Below are 11,016 nucleotides of genomic sequence, written 5' to 3'. Positions count from 1 at the left end.
TCCAAACTTCACCATACAAGAAAGGCACTGACTCCGTGAAATTTTGAATTCCAAATAAGTTTTAATCACTTATTGGCTGCTTGACGCGTTTCGGCGGTAAGCACCCGCCTTGTTCACAACATCTCTGCAGTTTGTGGTTTAATTTATGCCCCTGTGACACTCCATTACATCATGTGTGTTTGACTCTTATTTCATGGTAGCAAACAGCTTGTTTTACATTTTTCTCGCCTCGTTGCCTTGGTTACATTGGCAGCGCTCGGTTTCGGCAGACATAGAAGAGTTCCTAGGGCATGCACATTCCTGTGTAACGTCATCCTCCCTTTCACGTTTTACTCGTTACTATAGAAACCTCGCCGTGGCAACAGCCTAGTGATTCCTTCATTAGTGCAGCGCGCTTGGTAAGTGCAGTACGGTAATAGATGTCCGCGGCGGTGTGTTGTGCCCAGTACGTAACTTGTTTGTTTAACGCATTAAGTAGATCTTACGGTTTGCACGCTAAGAAAATTATGTGTTGCTTATCTGCGGCGGTGTGTTGCGCCAAGAGAGTGCGCCGTATTCATATGACTCTTAAAGTCAATATTTAGAATAACACGCTGGAACGAAGTATATGTGGCCTGTCGTTCGCTATGCGAGGGAAACTCATTCCAAGTTCAGTGACTGTGTGGCTCATGTTGGTGAGGTATGTGGGAATGATTAGGAAATTGGGTCATGTACTCCGCGATCTCATTTTAGACATGCGGGGGGACCCTGGTGTGATCTGCGTGCAGTCGGGCGCCCCACCTACGTGTATGGCACGGCCGTGGTGCTCGGCAATTATTACCGCTAACGCATGTACTTTAAGATACATCTTCTCCCAGTGGAAAGGTGATGTGTACATAATTAATACAGAATAAAAGCAAAAGTTAACCAGTACTAACTTCACTTGTCTTTGCCCACACAAAATTACTGTGATGAATTTACCTCACAAAATTGAATGGACAGTAGAGGACATAACAACTTAAATGCTGACATTTAGACGACATGCCTATTTACACTAGCTAAGCTACCAACAAATATTCTCAGAGTCTGGGGTCTGTAAATGTGCTCTTATATACAACGTGACGTGATTTAAAAGATGAACAGTAGATGTTTCTTGGAAGGGAAAGGAGGAAAAACCCATAGGTTAAGGTTAGGCATCGCTTTACTAGACCAGGCTGTGACTTACAGATGTACACTGAGCGCTTCATCGGCGTTCAGGCCATTGGGTATTTTAGAGTTGAGGAGGATTATGTACCTCGATTCTAATCTCCTTAGGGTTAGGAGACGGTTTCCTCCCCTAATATTTTTGGGGACACTGTCAATGACAAAGTATGACAGTGCTTCAATGTCACCTGCATGGACCAAGTTGATGTGTCTGGCCACAGGATAGGCCGGGCCATCATTTGTCACTGCTCGGAGGTGTTGGAGAACTCTAACATGGACTGGGTGGATGGTGCTCCCCACATACCGTTTGCCACAAATACAGACCAAAACGTATACTGCATAGTCCGTTTTGCAGGTGTATTTGTCTTGGATAGAGTATGGTTTAAGTCTGAAAAGTACCTCCACTTTGGTAGTGTTTATGCCATGCCTACATGCCTTGCATTTAGAGCATTTTTTGAAACCATTTTGGTTAGTCAGCCAATCCACAGGTTTTTTGAGGATTGGGGCATTGCAGACTAGATGATTTCTCATGGATTTGGCCTTCCTGAATGCAATGGAGGGTCTATTCCCACACATTTCTCCGATAGTAGGATCATTTCTGACCAACGACCAGTGTTTAGTCAGTATTTTCCTAACTTGGGTGTGGTAGGCATTGAACCCTGTGATAAGTCTCGGGGGATCTTTGACAGGTGTTTGCGTGACATGGACTTGTTTCTGAGTAAACAATAGGTCCTTTCTGTTAAGTGTTCTGCATTTCACATCTGCCTTTTTACAAGTTTTATAGCTGTACCCTCTTTTTTCCAATCTGGCAAACAGATTTTCTTTGGCCTCAGTAAGCCCTGTTTTAGTACTACAATTTCTAGTCATGCGTAGGCCCTCCGCATATGGGATAGATTCCTTGAGGTTATGCGGATGAAAACTTTGTGCATGAAGCACTGAGTTTCCCGCGGTGGGTTTACGGTACGTTCTCGTTTGGATTTTGTTGTGTTCAATGTAGAGTTCAAGATCCAAGAATTGTATGGAGGTGGTGTTAGTGGTACATGTGAATTTTAGATTCAATGCATTGTCATTAATTTGTTCTGCAAATAATTCAGCCTCTTCTTTAGATCCTTGCCATATTACAAAAATGTCGTCAATGTAGTGTTTGTACATGACTACATTTTTAGTCAGTGTGGCAGCATGTTTGACTCCTAGTACCTGTTCCTCCCACCAGCCCATGTGAAGATTCGCATAGCTGGGAGAGAAACAGGTACCCATAGCTGAACCTTGAAGTTGTTTGTAGTGGAGTCTATTGAAGAGAAAAGTATTATTGGACAAACACAATTCTGTCATTTCTAATAACATTTTAGTATGGTTATACAATGTTATAGGTCTCTGCCCCAGAAAATGGCCGACGGCTCGTAGCCCGTCATGATGTCTAATACTGGTATATAGCGACTGCACATCTAAAGTCATGAATACATAGTCAGTTTCCCATTTCACATCGTAGATTTTACGCAGGAAATCTCCAGTGTCTTTAATGTATGCCGGAAGTTTAGATACAAAGGGTTGCAGGAAATAGTCAATGAAGATGCTAGTGTTTTCAAAAAGGCCACCAATTGCTGCAATTATGGGTCTTCCTGGCGGCACTTTCTCATTCTTGTGTATCTTAGGGATAAGGTACAGCTGTGGGGACACAGGGTAGTCTGTTTTCAAAAATTCGAACTCCTGTTTGCTAAGGAGTCCAGTGCTTTTCCATTTGTACAGTGCATTAGTGTATTTTTCTTGTATCCCAACAATGTGTGAAGGAGTGATCCTGGAGTAGCACTCCTGGTCTTGCAATTGTGACATGGCCTCCTTGTTGTACATTTCCAAAGGCCAGAGCACAATATTTCCCCCTTTGTCTGACCACCTGATCACAATGTCTGATCTAGCTTTGATCTTCTCCATTAACTTATTATATTCACAGTCCTTGTTTTGGTACTTTTTGAAGAAATCACTGAGCTGCGCATCGACAGATCTTTCAAATCTTTTATCACACAGTCAGTGAAGAGGTCAAGACCATCTTTAGGCATAGTCGGCATAAAGACAGAACGCGGTTTGAAATTAGTTCTCACAGTTGTATAGATGTCTATATCTGCCAACGAGGCTGCTGTTCCCGATGATACCAAATCATACTCATTATTGGATTCCAGATCAATCATATCTCTAAGTACATTCATGTTTGCCACACTCAATCCTTGGTCATCTTGAGTGCTGGATTGTATGTTGGCGACTTGGTAGGTCGTGTTGACAAAGTGTTTTTGTAGCTTCAATTTACGCATATATTGAAAGAAATCTATTCTGGTTTGTGCGTAATCAAAATTTGTATTCGAACAGAAAGTCAAGCCCAAAGATAAAATTTCCAGTTCTTTTTGTGATAACTCCATATTAGAAAGGTTGATTACTGTGTTGTCTGCGCTATTTTTGTTGTTTGGCATTATCGTCGTTTGTTCTTTCTGTGTTGTTTTTTTGTTGTTGTTTTTGCCGTTTCTTTTCCCCCACCGTCTGTCTTTTCTGCGGCGGCTTTTTGTTTTTGCTGAGAGTCCTGTTTTGCATTTGATTTGCTCCAATATTGGTGTGGTGCCCTGGGTCTTAGGGTGGTGAGGCGCTATAGCCGTAAAAAAGCCAGCTCCTGTGCAGGTGTTGGTACTGGCCCTGTGGCTCCTGTGGCATTATTTGTTTCGTTCTCTGATTCATAGTCTGTACTTAGTTCCGGTTCACTCTGTTCTCCAGGTGCCCCTGTATTGGTTGTGGCATTCGGTAGGGGTTGGCGCCTGACTTGATCATATTTTCTGGCAAAAGTGTAAATTCTACCAGTCATGTAGTCCTTTCTATCTCGTTGAAATTTTATGGCTTTTCTTTTCTTAATTTCTTCTTCGTGTTTTAGGATCCTTACTTTTATTTCATCCAGTGCTTTAGAGATTTCTTCCTTGTTTTCTTTTGTGTCTAATTCTTTTATGATTTCTTCAATGCGGGTAATGAGTTTCTCTCTATCACTAGCCGCGTATTTGGTCAATATTTTGAGCATGTTCATGGATGCCTGCGCGCTGTTGTCTGTCCAATCTTGGAGCATGGCAGGGTCGGATTTTCATAGGTAGGAGCAACTAGTATTCTTAATCCTCTGGGAACTCGGCCAACTTCAATGTATCTACTTAGGGATTTCACCTCCCACCATTTTGCCACCTCTTTTTTCCCCAGTTTCTCCAATTCTGCCAGTAGGTTTTTTGTCTCATCCTTTTTCCCTCCTTTGTCTTTGGGAACTGGCATGTTGTTGATATTATCCTCGCTTGTGTCAATGTCTTGGAAGATGTCTAATGCCGCCTATATATATTCACTGAAAAAACCATAGGTTTCAGGGCTTATATAGTTAGGAATTAGCATTTAAAAAACCTTTAAAATTCACTCAAAAAACTATAAGTTTTAGGGGTGTTAGAGTTAGCTGGACATTTCACTCATACTAAACCATTGAAAATGCTCCTATATAGTTAGTTGTACTAACTATGTTTCGCGCACCCCCAATCCACTGCTGATGATGTCACATATTACATCATTCATGACATGGTCAGTGACATCACTGATCACATCTCAAATGAGATCTCTTATGACCTCACTGATGACATCATCTAGGGAATGTGGTTTGCTTTGTTATTTAAATATGCATTATGTATATAGCAATTTGCATTGAAGAATGAGTGGATATATAAAAATAAATATTTGGATGGAGGATTTAGTAGCAGTGTAATTGGCTGTTTACTTGACCAATATATAGTGTCTCACTAAATATAGTGGATAGTGACTAAACTGTTTGAATATCTGTATCACTTTGTCAGTTGTTGTGTAAACTGGTTCTCCAGTTGGTTACCAGCTATGTGAAAGTCTATATTAGTTACTGATTAGTTAACTGAGTATTTGTATGGGAGAGTGAATGTGTGTGTGGTCCGGTGGGGGGGAGGGGGGTGTGACTGCCCAAACATGTGTGAATAGTTGATTCACTAGATATATGAAGTTAAAACTACATGTTCTAACAGTTGTTTGGGTGAGTGAATATCTTTATGGGTGTGGTGATGAGCAAATATATTTCTCAATGGTACATGTCCAACAAACTAGAAAAATAAAAGGCAGTGTATGTGTCAGTTGTTGTATATAAATAAGTATACATAAGACTCAATGATTGTGTGAGTGACTGTATGGATAACTTTGTAATAATGATTTTATAATTCACTAAGTATGACTTACTATCTAAATGAATAGATGAAGTTGTGTTTGTATAAGTGTGTAGCTAAGTAAATATGTAAGTATGATCCATTGTTTGCATAAGTGAATAAGATGACTTCATATGTGAATAGGATGCGTGCTGGTGTGTAATGTCGATTTAGGTGTATAAGTATTTTTGATAGTGTTCTATTGTTCATTGACAGCATGTATGAGTGAATCTACAGGTAAGTGATTAGATGTGTGTATACATCTATGACTCACTGAGTGGGTTTTTAGATACTTGTATTGCTGTAACAATGGATTCAAATAGGATACTCTGTATTTTACAAAGAGTGATGAAAGATTTTACTAGTGTACGAAAAGGTGTATGTGATTGTCATGTGGATGATGTCATCAGTGATGTCATCAGTGATGTCATTTGAGATGTCATCAGTGATGTCACTGACCATGTCATGAATGATGTAATATGTGACATCATCAGCAGTGGATTGCGGGTGCGCGAAATATAGTTAGTACAACTAACTATATAGGAGCAATTTCAATGGTTTTGTATGAGTGAAATGTCAAGCTAACTATAACACCCCTAAAACTTATAGTTTTTTTGAGTGAATTTTAAAGGTTTTTTAAATGCTAATTCCTAACTATATAAGGCCTGAAACCTATGGTTTTTTCAGTGAATTTCAAAGGTTTTTTAAATGCTAATTCCTAACTATATAAGGCCTGAAACCTATGGTTTTTTCAGTGAATTTGCAAGGTTTTTTAAAAGCGAATTCCTAACTATATAAGGCCTGAAACCTATGTTTTTTTCAGTGAATTTCAAAGTTTTTTTAATGCTAATTCCTAACTATATAAGACCTGAAAGTCCACCAGGAATCTCCAGTATGCGTCAGGGGACTGCATTGCAGAGGTGTAATGAAGCCACGCCCCTTTTTACACCTCTCTGCAACGCAGCCCCCGTGCATGTTTGAAGAGGGGGAACTAATTCCCCTTGCATACTGGGGGCCCCTGGGGGCCAACTAGCCCACCTGGAACCTCCAGTATGCGCCAGGGGGCTACATTGCAGAGGTGTAATGAGGCTATGCCCCTTGTTACACCTCTCTGCAACGCAGCCCCTTGGTGCGTTTGCAGAGGGGGAACTAATTCCCCTTGCATACTGGGGGTCCTTGGGGGCCAACTAGCCCACCAGGAGCCTCCAGTATGCACCAGGGGGCTGCATTGCAGAGAGGTGTAATGAGGCCACACCCTTTTTTACACCTCTCTGCAACGCAGCCCCCGTGCATGCTTGAAGAGGGGGAACTAATTCCCCTTGCATACTAGGGGTCCCTGAGGGCCAACTAGCCCATCTGGAACCTCCAGTATGCGCCAGGGGGCTGCATTGCACAGAGGTGCAATGAGGCTATGCCCCTTTTTACACCTCTCTGCAACGCAGGCCACTGGCGGGTTTGCAGAGGGGGACTAATTCCCCTTGCATACTGGGGGTCCCTGGGTCATATCTGCCCAAACGCCGATATTCCGAACGATTGAAAATGACTTTTCTTGAGAAACATTTGGATTTGGATTATCATATCCTATACTTTGGAATTTTTGCAAGACTGACTTTGAGGATGCTATAAATTACTCAAGTCTGCCCGAATTGTGTGGGTAAAATTGATACCTAGTCACTTTGAATAAGAATGTACTTACGTCTCGTCTAACATTTGGAAGAAATATCTAGTTATATGACAACAGGATACCGACATAACTTGAAGGAAATAAGAACGCCCTGAAGAAGTTCTGGTGTACAGAACGAAACGCGTCGGCTGGCTGTGGTACATAAACTTAAGGAAAATAAAAGCATTTTAATATACACCAGGATTCAGCGCTTCAATAAGGACTCTAAGTGATATGATTTGATTGGACTTATTGTGCAAGTGGTGCTGTGCCAAACGTTGGAATATTCTCCACTACTCTCTACTACTTACTCTCTACTACTCAACTACTCTCTAATACTCACTCTCTACTACTCATTCTCTACTACTCTACTACTCTCTACTACTCTCTCTCTACTACTCACTCCCTACTACTCACTATCTACTACTCTCTACTACTCACTTTATACTACTCTCTACTCTCTACTACTCACTCTCTACTACTCTCTCTCTACTACTCACTTTTTACTACTAACTCTCTACTACTCACTCTCTACTTCTCACTCTCTACTACTCACTCTCTACTACTCACTCTCTACTACTCTCTCTCTACTACTCTCTACTACTCACTCGCTACTACTCACTCTACTACTCACTCTCTACTACTCTCTACTACTCACTCTCTACTACTCTCTCTCTACAACTCTCTACTACTCACTCTCTACTACTTTCTACTATTCTCTCTCTCTGCTACTCACTCTCTACTACTCTCTACTACTCACTCTCTACTACTCACTCTCTACTACTCTCTACTACTCACTCTTTACTACTCTCTACTACTCACTCATTACTGCTCCCTACTACTCACTCTACTACTTACTATCTACTACTCTCTACTACTCACTGTCTACTGCTCACTCTCTACTACTCACTCTACTATTCACTCTACTACTCTCTACTACTCACTCTCTGCTACTCTCTCTACTGCTCTCTACTACTCTCTACTACTCACTCTCAACTCTCTATTACTCACTCTCTACTCTCTACCTCTCTACCTCTCTCTACTTCTCTCTCTACTAGTCTCTACCTCTCTACCTCTACCTCTCTACCTCTACCTCTCTACCTCTCTACCTCTACCTCTCTCTACACGCATACATATACACATATATATGCATATATATGCATATGCATGTATATATATGTATGTGTATATATATATACATACATATAAACATATATAATCTGCATATATATATAAATACAAATATAAATGCATGCATACATATACATATATGCATACATATGCATGTTATTTACATGAAAGTTTTAAAAACTAATAAAAGCAAAGCTAAAAAGCCACCTCATTACAAACAGAATGGCTTTAACTTAAACGAGGGCGAGATCTATTGCATTTTCAATGCTTGTTTACTTTGGTTCCATCAAGAAGGCATTCAGATCTGTCACACATTTGCCATAAATTCTGAATGTTAGCACTCTAGTTGCTCATTAGATCACTGTAGTAAAGCTACTGCTCACCAGGGAAGTCTGCTGCTGGTATTCAAAGTGCATGTTTTAGTCTGCATGTCAGAATTTTTTTAATGAAATAGAAGAAGATTTGAGAAGTCACTCAAAATGTGCCCTAATTTTTCTTTCTGAAGCACTAATCATACTTTCTATGGCAAAATGAACCCCCTCATTTTGTTCCTTTTTAAATTAAATGTTTTCAGACTTACCACTTCATTCCAATCAAGATGGCCTCTGGGGTGCCATACTTTTGTCATAAGTAAGACTGTTAGCGCTCTAGTTGTTCTTTAGAACACTCTGGGACATTCAGTCATTGGGCTATACTTGGGCTACATCTGGGTGATATTTGGGCTACATTTGGGCTCTTTTGTTTCTGGTGGCCATCTTGGGAGACTGCATGTCAGATTTGTTTTAATGAAATTGAAGAGGATTTGAGAAGTCACTCAAAATGTGCCCTCATTTTTCTTTCTGCAGCACTAATCATACTTTCTATGGCAAAATATACCCCCTCATGTTGTTCCTTTTTAAATTAAATGTTTTAAGAGTTGCCACTTTCTTCCAATCAAGATGGCTTCAGGTGTGTTAATAATAAGTAGGACTGTTAGCGCTCTAGTTGTTCTTTAGAACACTCTGGGACATTCTGTCATTGGGCTATACTTGGGCTACATCTGGGTGATATTTGGGCTACATTTATTTATTTATTTGTGTATTTATGTATTTATTTATTGCCATTTATAAAGCGCGACAAATACCCGCAGGCGTCTCTGCGCTAGTCAATTTGCATAGATTCAGATCGATGTTATTTGCTCAGACAAGTTACCTGCATTTCATGGAGACTATTGGGAGAACAACCAAGTCTTTAATCTCTTATGAAACTGGATGAGTGTAGAGCTTGATCTGATATCTTGGGGCAAGGTGTTCCAAAGTTTAGGAGCAGCGACCAAGAAGCGACGATCACCCCAGGACACTGTTTTGGAGCGAGGAATCACTAGATGGTTAAGATTAGAGGACCGAAGCTGACGGGAGGCTTGATATGGAACCAGTTGGTCTGTTAAGAAATGCGGGCCTTGATTATTTAGCACTTTGTAGACTATAAATAGTGACTTAAACTTGATCCTGTTCTGGATCGTCAGCCAGTGGAGTTGTTTGATAGTTTCTGAAATGGCCGCAAATTTAGGGATTCCAGAAAGCAGGCGTGCTGCAGCATTTTGTATCGACTGCAACTTCCTCGTGACCCTGGCCTGAGTGTTTAGAAATAGGCCGTTACAATAATCCAGTGACGACAAAACCAAGGAACTAACCAAGGTTTTAATGGCGACTGCTGGCAAAAACGGACTGATTTTTCTGATCACGCGTAATTTATAGTGGGCTGTTGAGGCCACTTTATTCACATGATCCATGAAATTTAGGCCGTCATCAAAGGTGACTCCCAAATTTCTGACCTTGGTTACTGGCGTTGGGGGTGCTCCAAATGTGGGAGGCCAACAATATGATGACCAATCTGGTGAAAGAGGTCCGAAGATAACTACCTCAGTTTTTTCTGAGTTGAGTTTCAGGCAATTTGTTGCCATCCACTCTCCTATCTCCAACATTCCATTTTGGAAACGTTGGGCGACCTCCCCTCCGTCACTATTAATGGCCAGTACCAATTTCGTGTCTTCCGCATAAGAGGTTAGGCTCATCCCATGTGCTTTGATGACATTAGCAAGGTCCGACACATAGATATTAAATAGTGTCGGACTCAGGGATGAGCCTTGAGGTACCCCACATGGCAATGAAAGCTTAGCAGATTGGTAAGGCCCAAGGGTGACGGCCTGGGTTCTGTCTGTGAGAAACGAGGCGAGCAGATCTCTTGCTGTATGGCAGATGCCGATCTTTTCGACACGGTCGACCAAGATCTTGTGGTCGACCGTGTCGAAAGCAGCTGATAGGTCCAGCAGTACCAAAACTGCTGTCCCACCCTGATCTCGAATTAATCTCACATCATCTGTGGCTTTAATTAGGCAGTTTCGGTTCCATGATATTTCCGAAATCCGAATTATGTATCGTCAAGCAATCGATGTTTCTCGATATGCTCCGATAGTTTTATATTCATGGCCTTTTCAACCACTTTGGCTATGAAAGGAAGGCTGGCAATTGGCCGGTAGTTTTTTAGCTCGGTCTTATCAAGGCAAGGTTTCTTAAGAAGAGGTTTCAGCTGGGTAATTTTTAAGGAATTAGGGTATGTCCCGGAGCTCAAGATGGAATTACATAATTGTGTAAGGACTGGGATAATCGAGTCCATCACTGGAGGAAGGACCGGGAAAGGACAAGGGTCCAATGTTGATCCTGTTTTAATAGTGGAGACAATGGTTAGTGTGTGGTCGTTAGTTAGTGGTTTAAAACTGATGAAAGCTGTGGCTGGAAGTGTGTTAGAGAAAGAGGGGTTTGCTGTAGTGGATTTGGA

This window comes from Lissotriton vulgaris, chromosome 1_1, assembly GCF_964263255.1.
Source record: "Lissotriton vulgaris chromosome 1_1, aLisVul1.2, whole genome shotgun sequence".
NCBI classification, from domain to species: Eukaryota; Metazoa; Chordata; class Amphibia; order Caudata; family Salamandridae; genus Lissotriton; species Lissotriton vulgaris.
Note: the sequence above shows the minus strand (reverse complement) of the source record.